Raw genomic sequence first — 17,639 nt, forward strand, 5'->3', positions numbered from 1 at the left:
CAGCAGGAGCCTACTTTGAGCACATGATTTGACAAAGTTTCCTTGAAATCTTGTAGACAAGACTGAGAAATGTAATATAACCTGGGTCCATTGATAGCTGGTTAAAAACTGAACAAAGAATCCTGGCTAAGAAGGAGATTAGCTGGGAAAGAAGGTTCTATAGACATATCACAGGGTACGAAACAACCTGGTACTAATCTCTTCAATATTTTTATTCATCACTTAAAGAACTGGAAGGCATTCTTGTCAAATTTGTTCAATTAGAAAGAAAAGATTGTTTATACAATGAATATCTGAAAAGGATAAAAAAAAGTCGCATAGCCTAAAATTTTCTGACCAAGATTAAGAAGATGAACTAAAGTGCAAATAAATATAAATTCTTCACGTTTTTTTTTTTTTTTTCGGAGAAGTTATAGGGTGCGTGCACTTGCCAGACAGAGACAGACAGAGAGACAGAAAGCGAGAAATCACCCCCCAGGGGGGATGGTCATGCCGCAATCCCTTCTCCTCCATTCTCCTCTCGGGATCTTGGGCATGCACGCACACGTGCCTGGCGTGAGATTTAAGCCACTGGGTCCGGGATGCGAACTGCGGTCGACTACGTGGGAGTCCAGCAACATAGCCATTACGCTAACTGCTGGTTCCCAATCCTTCATGCTTTAAGTTAGGTTTAAGAAATTGGCCACACAACTGTTGGAAGGGTGATACTTGGTTTAATGTAAGCTCATTTGAGCAACAACAAAAACATCACCAAAAGTGCCAACAGACTGTGTCTCCAACCTGAGTCACACAGTCATGGGGCAAAAACCCAAAACATCATTTTGAGGTAGTGTGATAGATTGAGGGTCCAGGGCAAGAGAAGTAAATATTATCATTTTACCCTCAACATATTGAGTAGGAGCTTAGAAAACCAACTTAATTCTGGCTTTTTTTTTTTTTTTAATTAAAAACATTATTTATTCTGATTTTCAAGCCACTGGGTCTGAGACTTGAACCCCAGCTGGCCATCTGGGAAGCCAGCACCTTAGCCACCATGCCACCTGCTGGTCCATCTGGGTGTTCTTTATTTAAAAGGGGGAAATGGATAATCCAGAGGTAATACAAAAAAATACAGTTAGCAAGAAAAATGCAGGGATGCCAGGGAAAATGAGGGAGAGGTACAAAGAAACGGGGTGTGAGGTTTGAGATTGTACGAAAAGTGCATCGAGATGTGCTTGTCTACATAACCGGATTTCAGGTCAGAGGGCGGCAAGGTCCGACAGAGGGACCCGTGTTGGAAAAAAAGACTTACACATCCTGTCGGTGCCGGAAATGCTGGGCTGCTGAACAAAGTGGTGTCACTGGGCAATGAATTCCTGTGCTGCCAAAGAATGAGCAAAACCAGTTTTTCTCTAAGAGCCTCTTTGTGACGTTGTGTGTATCTAAGACATTCTACAGAAATCAGCACACAAAGAGGAAATCGTGAAAATTAGAGATGGGGAGGGCTGCTCAGTGTTGCTGGTTCTAAAATAGCCCGAGAAGGTGAAGTGAGAACTGGTCCTTCTTCTGAGTACATTCATAGAAGTCATTTTAGAGCCACATTTCAGGGATGAAAGATTGGGAAAGGATGTGTGACCTTTCGATTTAGGAAAAAGTACAGTCTTACTAATGTGCTGTATTTCTTAAAGATTCTTCATAGTGTCAACTCTGCAAATGCAAAACTTCATGTCAACTTACCCTTGCAGTTTATTTAGTGGACTCTGTCTTCTGCCATAGGGCGGGTGCCACCACGCCCAGGCTCTGTCTTCTTATTGATAAAAAGATGGTACCTACCATTTCTTGTTTTGTCCATTTTTAACTTTCATCTCCAATAGAAAACTGTCCAGAGTAAGAAGGAAATGTAGAAATGTAGCAGAGATAGACTGAAATCCATTTCAGACAGTCTAAGCATCATAATCATTTTCAAATAACTTTTTTCAAGAAGTTGGAGCTCATTAATTTTGAGTCCTTGATCATTTCAAGGCTAAGATTCAGCCTTGTCCTTCCTAAAGTAAATATAATGAAAACTTCAGGGTGTCATTAAGAAGGTAAACTGCTTTTATTTATTTATTTATTTATTTAATTTTATTATTTTTTTTAGAGGTTTTTGCTATAGGGCACATGCGCTTGCCAGACAGACAGAGAGAGACAGAGACACAGAAGCAAGAAATCATCTCCCGGGGGGATGGCCACACCGCAATCCCTTCTCCTCCATTCTCCTCTCGGGATCTTGGGCACGCACGCACATGCACCTGGCCTGAGTTTTAAGCCACTGGGTTCGGGACGCAAACCGCAAACCACGGTCAACTACGGGGGAGCCCAGCGTTGTAGCCATTATGCTAACTGCTGGTCCCAGTAAACTGTTTTTAAAAAGGTAATGTTAAAAAAAAAAAAAAAAGCAATGTTAACATATTTGTAGAGACATACTACCGATTTCAATAGATTGATTTAAACTAATGATTAAATTATAGTTAATTGATGTTGGAGATACTGAGACACATTAAAGATTATTTAGTATATTTCTCAGCGTTGGAAACAGGCCTAGCAGAGGTCAGACAAGTCCTTGCCACACCCTTGCTGGTGGTCACTCAGGAGGGTGCATGGGTGGGGAACAGGGGAGTCGGTGGGAGGTCTAGAACTCAGGTCTCTCAGAGTGCTGTGAGATGCTCTGTATGTAACCCCACTGGGTAACCGAAGTGCAGAGTAAACGAAGTGACAGATCTGTATTGAGCACATGGTTTGTACAACATACCATGCCAAGTCCTGGCAGGAGGACTAGGTATGGGTATGAAAGAGGACACAGGACTTTTCTTGAACACATTCAGCACTTAGCTAGGGACAAGCTTGAGAACCTAAACAATCAATATAAGCAGAGTCCAGTAAATAAGAGTTCTATGAAGGGCCAGAGGAGAGAAGCTATGTCCAACCTACTAACCATCTGTCTTGAAAAATAAAAGAGCCAAATGTAGAATACAGGAAGTGTTTCTTTTTCTGGACTCACTGGGCAACGGGCAGCATAGAGGCTCAGGGTGGAATTCTCTGGCGAGAACATGCAGGGGATCTATGCCAGGTTCAAGTTAGCAGGAGTTCCAGATGCTGGTTACCCAGCCAGACCAGCCAAGGGGAGGGTTTTCTTATGAATATGCAGGATTCAGGGTGAGGTGGGCTAAGGCATAGGGATAGAGTCCATATTTTCTTCAGAAAAACTATGTCTGCTTTGACACAGAAAAAAGTGGGTGAATGAGGACCAAATGTATGATAGATGCATAATTAGAATAATTTTAGTTTAAGTATTTATTTAAATATTCATTAAATCCACTCATCACAGCTATGGAAAAACTCACTAAAATATCTATTTTCTAATGAATTCTCCATGGTTGATTAAACACAAGTGTGCTCCCAGGTAATTGAACTGTGGTATAGAATTATTTACTAGCTGTAAGCCAATTGATTAATTAGTCAGAAGCAATTAGAAACAAGTTGTAGGGCATTTAGCAAAGGTGATTAATTTGACTTTAAAGACAGTCTATCTGGCACAAGTATCACAAAGAATCTTGTTTTTAAGACTATGTCCCTGTATTAAGACCACTATATATCAATTTAGACAAGTCAATGAACTTACTTAAAAATAATCTGAATAACAGGAGAAGATGGAATCAGGGCATGGAAAAGTAGTGTGAAATTAGTTAGAAACAAGAAGGGATTCAGGTAATCTCTGTTTCTTGCCAGTAATATTGTCCTTTTGGAGTATATTCTCATAATCCTCCATGATTTTCTGAGAGGTATTAGGAGGCAGGTTCTGTCCTTATCAATAATTAAGCTCATATTGAGTTTATACCTTCAGACAAAAGCAATTTCCCAGCACAGGCTGATGTGCAGAAAGTACTAACAGCTGCAAATAACCTTATATATTGCCTTGCTTATTTTGTCCCAAGGTGAAAGAATGTATCAGTGGCTGAATAGGCCAGTGAATTCTCCTAGCCTACATCTATCTACACCACTGGAATAGTGAATAGGTGTGTGCAAAATCTAGGCTCATCATTTTTGTCAAAAAGAAACTTGATAGAGATGTTAGATGTGTGTTATGAACTGAATTGAGTCCTCCTAAAATCCAAGGGGAGCCTAACACCCAATGTGACTTTGGACATGGTTTGATGGGAATAGTTAAAGTTAAATGAGGTCGTAAGGGTGGAACCCTGATCTATTGGCTTGTCAGAAAAATCACGACATGTTTTTCAATGCAAACATGCATCATGACTTTCCCGAAGACTTAATAATAGGATTGGGGCTTTATAAGAGACACCAGAGATCATTCTCACTCCTCAGAGAAGGCTTGTGTGAGGAGATAGTGAGAAGGTGCCCTCACTAGGAACCAACCTTGCCAACACCTTGATCTTGGACTTCTGACCTCCAGAATCATGAAAAAGTATGTTTCTTGGTCAAACCACCCAACCTGTGGTTTATGGGAGCTTGTGCTGACCAATACAATGTCCAGCATTAACTAAGAATTAAAGCCCAGCAAGAGGCTGATTAAGTAGTGGTTAAGGCCCTGGATTACTACATGGCCAGTTATGAATCTAAGTCCTATGTGTGTAGGATTATATGGTTAACCATTTTGTCTGAGTCGACAGATTATTCGGAAGGGGAAAAAATTAGTAAAATAACACTGTCCTCTGAGTTGACCCACTATGCGATATGGTCATAGGTAGTATTTCTACATTGATGAGCACAGTCTGAATTAACTAGCCAATGTTTGTTGAAGGAATGGCTAAAATCAAAACGGTTAAAAAGTGTACAAGTAGGTACCACCTCACTTCGCCATCGCTCCATGTTAATCCGCATGACCACAGAGAAGAATGCCCCGAATCCTTATGGGATACTGAAGGCAACGCACTAGTTTTAAAACTTCTGGTAAGGGGAGGGGGTCAGACTGGGACACAGCAGTAAAACATGAGAGTCTGTGAGGCAATCCCGCACAGAAGTTTGTAGTTCAAGTCTGGGAACCTCCCTGAGAATGCAGGCACATGCCTGCCTGTGATCCAGAGCTGGTTGAGAGCTAGGGGTGGATAGTGATGTCAAGACCCTGTTAAGGTGGGGGTGCTGCCTCTCTCCTCTCGTTCACAGAAGAAATAAATAAACTTCTGGTCGGGGTGTTCATTCAGCTAACACCAATGAAATTATTGGTTCCACGTTATGACACAGAGAGTTAAATGAGATAAGCCCTTGGAGAATAAAAATACCTAAAGAATTAGGCCATATTGGTATCTTTTAGCATCCTGTATTTCTGTTTGTGAGGTAAGTACCAGGGGGTGGTTCATAAGCTTTTATAATAGAAGTTTCCAAGCTTTTTTTTTTTTTTTTAAACTTTATTTATTTAAATTTGACTAGAGAGGGATAGAGTGAGAGAGAGAAAGAGAGGGAAAGTGAGAAAGCAAACCGCCAGGCCAGAGACTCAAACCATGGTCAGCCATGTGGGAGTCCAGTGCCCTTAACCACCACGCCACCTGCTGCCCCACCCCCCAAACATTTTAATACGTTAGAATCACCTAAGAGCTTCTAGAACTCTTGATGGCCAGGGCACACCTCGTACCAGTTAATCAGTGACGGGGGATGGGAGCCAGGCATCATTACTTTTCAATTCCTTTGCTTATTTTATGATGTAGCAAAGTTTGGAATCCACGGCTGGTGGCAGGCTTACCTGCTCTACAATATGCTTTGAAAAAGAATCTAAGCAAAATCAGTTTGGAGAGAATTTAAAACTACCAGTTATAGAATTAAACTGATTTTGTAAGCCACTTGGTGGCAGTAAACTCCCTATTAACCACAGGATGGATCCAAACAGCTGGGCTGACTTCTTAATTTCTTTGTGGGAGTCTTTTTTTTTTTTTTTTTTTTTTAAATCTTTTGATCCCCAAACAGTATCTGTCTCAATTGAAAATGAGTATGGGTTTCTTCTTTTTTTTTTTCTGACAAATTAAAGTATGCATAAGGATGAAACATCATCACCCTCTTCTAAAAAATAGAATTTTGAGAGTTAAATTGTAAAACATCTGAACTAGGGAGTCTTTTGAGAGCACGCATTTATCTCTGGCTGCATCATCTGGTCTCTTTTATGTTTGAAATGTCACAATAACTTGCAAAACCATCTATTGTTCTATAAAAATACATTTTAATTTCTTTACAAAGTTTGTCACAGTTTTCTTTATCTTTTTTTTAAATCAATTTAAGGAGAAAATGATATGTCTAAAAATATAATTTAGCAATAATTATGAGAAGCGAGTTGGCAAATTTGGAACTGAGAAATTTGAGTTTGATTACTAAGAAGACATGATAGGTTAGTTATACCATGTTAAGGAGTTTTGGCACTTTTGTTAGTCCTGGTGAAAATGATAGTCCTCTGGGTCTTTAGAACATTCATTTCCAGTCCAGGGTTCGTCATCACTGTGTGTGCAAGCTTGAGCACTCCCCAAGTGTCCATTCCTCATCTGAAAATCATTAAGGTGGGGCAGAAAGACCGTGAGGCCCCTTTCCTTATAAAATAAAAAAAAATAAAAAAAGATGTAAAGTGTTACTTTCTAAGTAGATCCCTGGGAAATACAGTGGAAACACAGCATCTAGTTTAGGGAGAGGTTCTTATGACTAGACTTTATATTCAAGCCATGTATGAGAACTTTCTAGAAGACCTACATTTGTATTGTATGGCGGTGATATAACTGAAATATTTTTCAGTTCAAAAATCAGAGAGTAAATGAGTTGTTTCTCCCTCGTGTGGATAATCAGTGTGTAGTATCAGATTCGGGTCACTGTAGCAACCCTGGGGGTAGCCTGAGAGCCCATCCTGCAAAGCATTATTAGAGAAACTTTTTTTTTCAGGACATTTCACTCTCCCCTGCTGAAGATAGAAGAATAAAAGTATTCAAAAGTTCTGATTCTGGAAAGGAATGGAGACGACTCACACAAGAGGCCTCACACAAGGTCTGGCAGAGACAAGGCACTCAGTCATTTTAGTTCCAACCCTCTCTTCATGTCTTCCCTAGCTCTTTGAGGTAAGGGCTTCTGAACCCTAAAGGCAGTTGCTTGCCTCCTTACAGGTGAACTTCTGCATATGTGGAGCCAGTTTTGTGTTGAGAGTGACTTGTCTACGGCAAGGTGGAAAATTAGCCCCAGGCCTAAATCATTTCAAGATGTATGTAAATATTTATGCTAAATAATTCCATGATTTGATGGAAAGCATTAACAACATGCTCCCAGAGCCTGCAGGTGGTGTGGCGGTTGAGATGCTGGATTCCCACGTGGCCGACTGAGATCCGAGTCCTAGACCTGGTGGCTTGCTTTCTCACTTTCTCTCTCTCTCTCTCTCTGTTCTTTCTGGTGAGCACATATGCCCTAAAGCAAATTTTAAAAAATAATAATAAGTGAAATGAAATAATTCTTCAGAAAACAATGCTCCTGCCTATCAGCAGAAAACATACAGCTAAAATTACCCTTAATAGTTGCTATGATCTGAATGTTTGTGTTGCCCTCTAGTTCGTATGTTGAAATATGCTAACTCCCAATATGATGGTATTAAGAGGGGTCCTGTAGGAAGTCATTTGGTCATGAGGCAGAGCCTCATGGATAGGAAATGCCCTTATAAAAGAGGTTCGAAGGCACTCCTTTGCCCCTTACAACATGTGAGGGCACAGTAAGGGGTGCCACATATGGGCCAGAAAGGCAGCCACCCTCAGACACCAAGTCTGCCTTGATCTTTGACTTCCCAGTTTCTGGAAGTGCAAGAAATAAATCTCTACTCTTTGTAAGCTACCTAGATTCTGGTATTTTGTTACAGGAGCTCAAACGGACTAAGATAATAGTCAAGAACTGACATTGGTAAGAGGATTGTGACATGGAAAGATCCTGTCTAAAGAAGAGATGCCATTTGTAGTAGTGCCACAAAAGCATGAAGATATTTAGGGAAAATTTAACACAATATTTATTGCACTTCTATACTGAAACTATAAAACATTATTGAGAGAAATTAAAGGTGAACTAAATAAATGGACAAACTATGTTCCTGAGTTGGAAAGATGTCCTTGTCCTCAAATGAATATATAGGTTCAATGAAATTACAGGAGACGTTTTGTAAAAATTGACAAACTGATGATAAAATATATACGAAAATGTAATGTACATGGAATGGCCAAAATAACCTTCGAAGTTTTAATTACTAACTTTGTGACAATAGAAATTTGCAGTAACCAATACAGTATACTCTTGCCATGAAGGTAAACATTTGCTTTTTTATTTTTAATGCAAGAGAGCATGCACACACATGTGCAAGAAAGAGAGAGAAGGCAGCGCCATTGGGGCCTGATCATGCTGCAATCCCTCTGCCTTTTCATATGCTATGAAGAGTCCTCAGAGTCTAGGGTCTGCACAGACATGCTTAGTGTGTTTTTCAAGTCCCTGGAGCTAGGACTCTAACTCTGGTTGACCACATAGGATCCAGCATTCTCTGCACACTGCTTGACCACTGCACTACACTATGTAGCTTTCAAGGAGACAGAGCTGGCCAAAGATCAGTGAACAGAATAAAGTCTGGGAAGAGTCTCACACAAATAGAGTCAATTTATTTTGACAAACATTCAAAGACAATTCAATTGAATAAGAATAAGCTTTTCAACAAATATTGGGACAGCTGGATATAAATATGAAGAGAAAAGTCAACCCATAGGTCAACCCTTAGAGGAAAATTAACTTAAAATGGATCATATATCTAAATATAGGATGCAAAACTACAAAAGGATTAGAAGAAATCATGTAGAACAGTCTTCCTTATCTGGGGACAGGTGAAGAAGTCTTAGTATGACATCAAAAGTACAATCCATAAAAGAAAAATTCAAAAATTTGGACTTTGTCAGCACTCAAACTTTTGTGCTTTAAAGAGTGCCATCAAGAAAGTGAAAAGATAACCCACAGAATATTTGTTGTGGGAGAAAAAATTTGCAAACCACTTGTCTAATAAAGGACTAGTATACAGAATATATAAGGAATTCTTCTAAAACAACAATAAAAAATAAGTCAATTTAAAGGGGACAAAGGATGTGAACAGACACTCTCAGAAAAGAAATATGGATGGCCAATAATCCCATGGAAAGATGCTCAGTGCTGTTGATTACTGGGGAAATGCCAATAGAAACTGCAATGATATACCATTTCATATTCAATAGAATGGCTATAATACAAGGATGAATAATAAACAAGGTTGGAGAGGACAGAGAAGTGGGAACTCTCATACAATATTGGGAGGATGTAAAATGTTGCCAGATAACCATTTGGTAGCTCCTGAAAAAGTTGAACATAAAGTTACCATGTGACCCAACAATTCTGTTTCTAGATATTTATTTAAAAAAAAATAGAAACATACGTTCACATGCTATTAATGTTCTTGTATGTAATGTTTTATAGCATGTGAAAAGGTCTCCAAACAGTGGGAAAAAATCCAATATCCATTAACAGATAAATAGATAAAAATGTAGTATTTCCAGAGCTGGCCCTATAGCCTAGTGCTTAAAGGAGCCAGATCCTGCATGGTCAACTCGAGTTCAAATCCCAGCCTGGTAGATTGAAAACATGCCAGGCATGTGTGCATGCTCCAGATCCTGACAGGATGGAGAAATGGAAGAGAGGGGATTGCAGTATGACCATGCCCTATGGGGGTATGTGCGTGGGGGTGTGCTTTCTCTCTCCCCATTTCTCTCTCTCTAGTGAGTATATGTACCCTCTGGCAATAAAATGTAGTCTATCCATACAATGGAATGTTATTTGGCCATAATAAACAATAAAGTAGTGATATATGCTACAACACAAATGAACCTAGAAAATGTACTGAGCATAAGATATCAGAAATATATTGTGGGATTCCATTTATATGAGCTGTTCAAAACAGAAAAAGCCATAGAAACAGAAAGTAGATTAGTGGCTGTGAGGGGCTGGGAAGAGAATGGGGAGCGACTATTAATGGATACAGGGTTTCCTTTTAGGGTGATGGAAATGTTCTAGTATAAGATAAATGAGATAGTTGCACACTTTTGTGAACACTATAAAACAATGGAATTGTACTGAAAATTATTAAGAAACTAATAAAAAACCACATATGCACAATGACATTATGTAGCTTTTGAGCAGACATACAAATCTAAGGATTCACTTAAACATATTATGGTGAGTGTCCTTGTGGTGAACAGGAAAAATAAGATAATAAAATAGAAACAGAAAAATAAACACACAAAAACCTATAATGACAGAGTTCATAGGCAGTTGCTGGGAGATGGGGGTGGGGTCTGGATTTAACTCTGAAAAGGCAGCATGAAGGAGGCTTTTGTCCAGAGGTGGCAGTGTTTTGTATCCTAATTGTTGTGGGGGCTTTTCCAAATCTGTACATGTGTTAAACCTCAGAGAATTATAAATCAAAAGAAAAAAGGCCATTGTGGTTTTTTTACTAAATGAAAAGTTTAAAGTTTAAAAAAGTGTATTGAGGGACCAGCAGTTAGCGTAATGGCTATGTCACTGGATTCCCATGTAGTCGGCTGTGGTTTGTGTCCCAGACCTGGTGGCTTAAAACTCACACTGGGCGCGTGTGCGTGCGTGCCCAAGATCCTGAGAGGAGAATGGAGGAGAAGGGATTGCGGCGTGGCCATTCCCCCTGGGGGGTGATTTCTCCCTTTCTGTCTCTTTCTGTCTGTCTGGTGAGCGCACGAGCCCTATGGCAAAAACCTCTCAAAAAAAAAAAAAGTATTGAGGCACCTGTGTTTTTCTATTATTATGTTAACCCTTCTCTGTTTTGGTTTTTTTTTTTTTTTGGGAGACTTTTTGCTATAGTGCACATGCTCTTGTTGGAGAGACAGGGAGACAGAAAACAAGCAGTCACCCTTCGGGGGGAATGGTCATACTGGACTCCCTTCTCCGCCAGTCTCTTCTTAGATTTTGGGCATGCACACACATGCACCCAGCATGAGTTTCAAGTCGCTGGGCGGGGAACTGAACCACAGTCGGCCATGTAGGAGTCCAGCAATGTAACTGTTATGCCATCTGCTAGTGCCCCTTCTCCATTTTTTTTCATGAAGTGCCCGTGTTTCCCATTTACGCCGCTATGTGAGCACCCTTCTGTACTTTGTTTTGTGCTAAGTCATACTTTTATCAATGTGTTGGTCCCTTCCAGTTTCCTGCATGCAGGACGTGCTGCATAAACACTGCTCAGGCTTGTGTAGGCAGAATTTCGGGGTGGATGGACCTTACGTATTCCTTTCCTGTTCACGTATAAAGGTGTTGGTCTCCTTAGTGTTAGAAGCTGCCCTAACACGGTTCCAGGGCGATGCTTGAATATGATCATTTGCCGGTAAAGGGCTGAGGCTGGGTTCAAAGTCAGAAGTTAATGCGTGAGAGAGCTTCTGTTCTGGCTTCAGAGTCCTCGCTCCTGCCTCTGATGCTCACTGTGGCTTTACAGACAGCATCACGACCGTGTCATGGGACATGTGCTGTACTTACTCCGAGGAGGTTTTTGGAGTGTCGCCTGTGTTGTGATTTCTGCCGCTGGCAGTGGAGCTCCTGTTATTTCTGTTCTCCCTCGAATCTTCTCTGTGGTGGTGAGCACCACAAGGGCCTCACCATAGCAGCTCTGTATTTGGAATCTTTGCGGAGGTGACATCACACATATTTATCTGGGAATAGATGTTTCTTCTGTGCCTGTGTAAAAGTGAATTTAATATCAGAATAACTCTGCACTCATATTATAAAAAAGAGATAGTTAATTTCAGTGACAACACTGGGCTTTCCTTTTGATTTCAATGCATTTTGTATTTCGTTTTTGATTCTTGATGATGATGTAGGCACCAGAGTATGTTTTAGGGTTTATAAATACGCCTAATAAAAACCATAAAAATAACATACTAACCAGTCAGCTTCTCATCTGACCTAAAGTTTTTCTCTAAAAAAAATCACTAAGAGGTTTCATAACAAAGGTGGAGGACTTGGGCAGCCAGTGGTGTGAGTTAAGGACGCTGGATTCCACGTGGCTGACTGTGTGGCTAGAGGCCTGACCTGGTGGCTTGAAAAACACCCCTGGTGTATGTGCATGCATGCCTAAAATCCCGAGAGGAGAATGAAGGGGAAGAGAGTGTGGCATGGCCATCCCCCTTGGGAGGTGATTTATCATTCCCCCCGGTTTGTTTTTATCTGGTGAGCATAGGCACCCTATAGCAAGGCCAAGAAAGGAAAAAAAAAGATGGGGGAATTATCTCTAGGAGGAAAACTATCACTGAAGAGAAAAGAACCCGTTAATTCTTCTATGGGCTTCTTTCATTGAAATCGAGGTCTGCCACCGAGTCTTAGAACTAGAGTGATAAACGGCACCCAGCCAGAGACTTCTTTCACACGCGTGAAAACAGAATATGCAAGAGGTTGTCAATTATTCAAAACTGATCAATTACGGTAGAGGACCCGGGTTATATTTCCAAATTCTGATATATTTTACTGTTAGACTCTGTTTATGAGCTGAAACCAAGAATTCATTGAAAATGGAGATAGGAAAATTTCTGGGATGATGAAATGTTTTTCATCTTGACAGGGATGTGAGTTACATGGCTTGATAACGCTTCCCAAAATTCATTAAACTGTACATTTAAGATGCACTGCATTTACTATATGTAAATTATGTCTCAATTTAAAAAACTGGAATGTGTTATGTGTTGAATCGTGTTCTCCAGAATCATGTTTTTAAATCTCAACCCTTGGGGCCAGCAGGTGGCATGATGGTTATAGGCACTGAACTCTCACATCGCTGACCACGGTTCAATTCCTGGACCTGGCAGCTTGCTTTCTCACTTTCTCTCTCTGGGAAAATACATAAATAAATAAAATAAATAAAGTTAAATAATAAAAAAATTCTTTAAAATTAAATAAATAAATAAATAAATAAATCTCAACCCTTTTAGGACCAGCAGATGACGTAACAGTTACGTCGCTGGACTCCTATGTTGTCAACCATGGTTGGAGGCCTGGCAGCTTAAAACTCATTGCCGGGCACATGTGCATGTGTCCAAAATTCCAGGAGGAGAATGGAGGAGGGGGGAATACAGTGTGGTCAACCCCCCTCAGGGGTGATTTCTCGCTTTCTGTCTCTCCATTTCTCTCCATCTCTCTGGTGAGCACATCACTCTGGCAAAAATCTCTAAAAACCAACCAAACAAAAACACTTAACCCCTAATACCTCAGAAAATGTTTGAATGTAGGGTTTTTACAGAGGTAATCAAGATAAAATGAGGTAATTTAAGTAGGCCCCAATCAATGACTGGTGTCCTCATAAGAAAAGAAATGTGGACACAGAGACTCTTTTCTTCTTTTTTTTTTTTTAGATGTTTTTTTTCGCTATAGGGCACGTGCGCTCGCCAGACAGAAAGAGACAGAGAGACAGAAAGCGAGAAATCACCCCCCGGGGGGATGGTCACGCCGCAATCCCTTCTCCTCCATTCTCCTCTCTGGATCTTGGGCACGCACGCACACGTGCCTGGTGTGAGTTTTAAGCCATCGGGTCCGGGACGCGAACCACGGTCGACTACGTGGGAGTTCAGCAACATAGCCATTACGCTAACTGCTGGTTCCCCAGAGACTCTTTATTAAAGGAAATGACTGTCTAAATAAAGCCAAGGAGAGTGCCCTGGAACCAATCTCCCCCTCATCGCCATTTTGAAGAGTCGATGCCAGTAGCATCTTGATTTCAGACCTTTGGCCCTCAGAACTGTGAGGCAGTAAAGTTCTGTTGTTAACCACCCAGTTTGTGGTACTTGTGATAGCAGGGCTCATACAGGGAGGAGACAGGAGAGATTTTTGTCCCTGGGCAGTAATGTGGGAAGCTGCACACCAGCGAGCCTGTCGAGGTTTCTCAGAGAGCAAACAGTTACCATGATTGGTTCCCTTCCAAAAACCTGACCTTCGAAACCTTGCTCTGATTGATCACTAGAATCCCTCAAATTTGCATATCCTGCACCTCATGATTGGTCCAAAAGCAACCAATCATAACCCACCATTAACAACCAATCAGGGCCCACCGTTTACAACCCACCAGAGTGTATATAACCACGATGCCTGGCCCACAGTAGCCAGACGACACAGACGACCGAGAAGACGATACAGACGACCGAGAAGACGACCAGGAAGACGACAACAGAAGAGCCTGAAGAGCTGAAACACCGCGCAGTCTCCAGACGACCCTGAAGATCCTGAAGAGCTGACACTGCATCGTCTCCAGACGACCTGGGAGACCCTGAAGAGCTGTAACACTACATCGTCTCCGGACGACCCTGAAGAGCTGTGATACCGCGTCGTCTCCGTGCTGCTCACAGTAGACGACGCGACCCTTAAGAGTTGTGACACTGCGTCGTCTCTGTGCTGTACCGTGCTGCCCACAATAAACAGACGACGCTGTCGTCTCCGTGCTGTAACACTACGCTGCTTGCCCCGGCTCTCACTCCTTCACTCAAGAAACCCGTTCGGCTGTCCCCCCGGGTCGGGACACAGTAACAGTAACAGTTAAAACTTAAAGCATCTAAACTGTGTTAGAGGCATGAAGCTAAACACTTAACATGCATGATCATCATTATCTTAGTTAATACTAATACACATGTAATATTCCCAACATTAGAGATATGTACTATTGTTACTTACTTCCCTCTGTTTTCTTTGGCTTTTATTAAACTCTTTCTAGGTTGTTGAAATGAAGGCTTCGTCCAATAGTTTCCAGCCTTTCATCTTTTCTGATATTGCAGCTGCTGTTATACTTTCCCTCTCGCACTGCTTTAGTGGCATCTCACAAGATCTGATACGCTGTGTTTTATCATTCCATTTCAAACATTTTCTAATTTCTTTTATTTAAAGTTTGTTTATTTCTTCCGTGAAAGAGGGAAGAGAGAGACAGAACAGAGGCAGAGACAGACAGGTACCCTCAACAGAGTATTTATGCTGTGATCCTACTTCCAGCCTCAGCTAGCCAGGATCTCAGACACATGTGTGCTTTTGCTTGGTGTGCACAGGGAGTCCTTGTGATGTTAACCTGGGAATGTCCCCTAGGCCTCAGCATGTCTGAGTCTTGAGTTACTGTAGCACTTAGTTGTAGCTGGTCAAAATACTAATTTCTGTTGTGATTCTTCTTTCACCTATAGGTTATTAATTGCCTAATTTCTGTATGTTGTTTAATTTATATATGTTTCTTAATAGCTATATATTGGTTAATTTCTAAGGAGTAAGAGATTTTCTAATTATTTTGTTTTCAATTTATAATGTAACTCCTTTGAGGTCAAAAAACAGTTTTAGTGGTTTCAACACTTTGGAATTTATGCATGCTTGCTTTATGATTCAGCATATAATCTTTTATTTTGTTAAGAATTATTCATTTAATTTTATCGATTCATTCATTTATTTTAATTAGATCAGTGAGAGACACAGAGAGAGAGAGAAAGTGAGAAAGTACGCCACCAGGTCTAGGATTTGAACCATTTTTGGCTATGTGGGAGTGTCCAATGCCTTAACCACCACATCACCTGCTGGCCCAGCATATAATCATTAAAAAAAAAGGAATTAATTAATTAAATACATTTATTTATTTATCTATTTATTTCTTGTGATTTTTGAGCCACTGGGTCTGGAACTTGAACTGTGGTTGGTCATGTGGGAGTCCAGCACCTCAACTACCATGCCACTTGCTGGCCCCTATTTATTTATTTTTAAATTTGTTGAGAGAAGGAGAAAGAGAGAGAGCAAGCGAGAGAGAGAGCGAGCGCAAAAGCTACCAGGTCCAGGACTCAAACGATGGTAGCCATGTGGAAATCCAGTGCCTTAACCACCAAGCCACCTACTGGCCATATAATCATTTTTGAAAAATGTTCTATGGGGACCGGTAGATGGTGTAGTAGTTATGTCGTTGGACTCCCTCACATGACTGACTATGGTTCGAGTCCTGAACCTGGTAGTTAAAATGCTGGGCACGTGTGCATGCATGCCACAGATCCCAGGAGGAGAATGATGGAGAAGGGATTGTGGTGTGGCCATCCCCCTTTTGAGGGGTAATTTCTCACTTTCTCTCTCACTGTCTCTTTCTCTGTCTCTCTATTTCTCTCTTGGTGAGTGCACATCCCCTAAAGCAAACAGAATAAAGCAAGCCACAAAAAACCCTCTAAAAGACAACAAAAATGAAACATTCCATGTGTACTTCAAAAGAATGTGAATTTGCCATTGTTATATAGTTTTCTATGTATGTCAATTAAATCAAGTTAGTCAACTAGGCTGTTCTAATCTTCTATATCACTAAATGATAATTTTATCTATTTCTATCAGCTATTGAAAGACATTTTAAAATTTCCCATTCTGAAGGACCAGCAGATGGCATAATGGCTATGTCACTGGACTCCCATGTAATTGACTGCAGTTTGAGTCCCAGACCCAGTCGCTTAAACTCACGCCGGGTGCGTGTGTGTGCGTGCCCAAGATCCCGAGAAGAGAATGGAGGAAAAGGGATTGTGGCATGGCCATGCCCTGGGGGGTAATTTCTCGCTTTCTGTCTCTCCATCTCTCTCTGTCTTTCTGGTGAGCACACTTCTAGCAAAACCCTCGCCCCCCCCCCCCACAATTTTTTTTTTTCCATTGTGGGATAACTTATGTTATAGGTGTGTCTATTTCTCTTCTTATTTTTGATAATTTTTAATTTATATATTTTGAGGCTGTAAATTTTTAGCTGAAACAACAGGCATTTTTTAAACGTTTAACTATAAATGTTGACTATTTTATTTATTTATTTTTAAGTTATTTAAAATATTTTTTACATTTAATTACTATTTTATTTTCGATGAATGAATCCCTTATCATTATGAATACCTTTCAATATATCAAATAATGCTCTTTGGCTTAAAACCTGCTTTGTCTGACGTTTGTTCTATCAGTCATTTTTGGGTTAATATTTGCATGGTTAATCATTTTCTTTTTACTTTTAACCACTTTAGGTCCTTACATTTATGGTCTTTTATAAAGAACATATATTTGATTTTTTCAGTCTATTAATCTTCATTTCCAAATTGGAGCATTTAGTCTATTTATATTTAGCAAGATTGCTGATATGTTTGAATTTATTTATTTTGTTTTTAATTACTAGCCAATTTTATGTTCTTGTTTTTTCCTTTTATACTCTTTTTTTGGAGAGGTTTTTATTATAGGGCACGTGTGCTCGCCAGAAAGACAGAGAGAGACAGAAAGTGAGAAATCATCCCCCAGGGGGGTGGCCACGCCTAAATCCCTTCTCCACCATTCTCCTCTTGGGATCTTGGGAACATATGCACACATGCCTGGTGTGAGTTTAAGCCACTGGGTCCAGGACTCGAATCGTGGTTGACTACATGGGAGTCGAGCAACATAGCCATTATGCTAACTGCTGTCCCCTCCTTTTTTACTCTTAATGTTCCTATTATTTTGATTTTATAAGTGAGTAACCTATGTCTTTGACAGATGATGTAAATTAACCAAGTTTATATATCAATAAATGGCAGAGTTGAGGTTTAATCTTTGCTGTGTCGGCTAAACTACCAGTTACTATTCCTGAA

Source organism: Tupaia chinensis, unplaced genomic scaffold (assembly GCF_000334495.1).
Source record: "Tupaia chinensis unplaced genomic scaffold, TupChi_1.0 Scaffold000028_1, whole genome shotgun sequence".
NCBI classification, from domain to species: domain Eukaryota; kingdom Metazoa; phylum Chordata; class Mammalia; order Scandentia; family Tupaiidae; genus Tupaia; species Tupaia belangeri.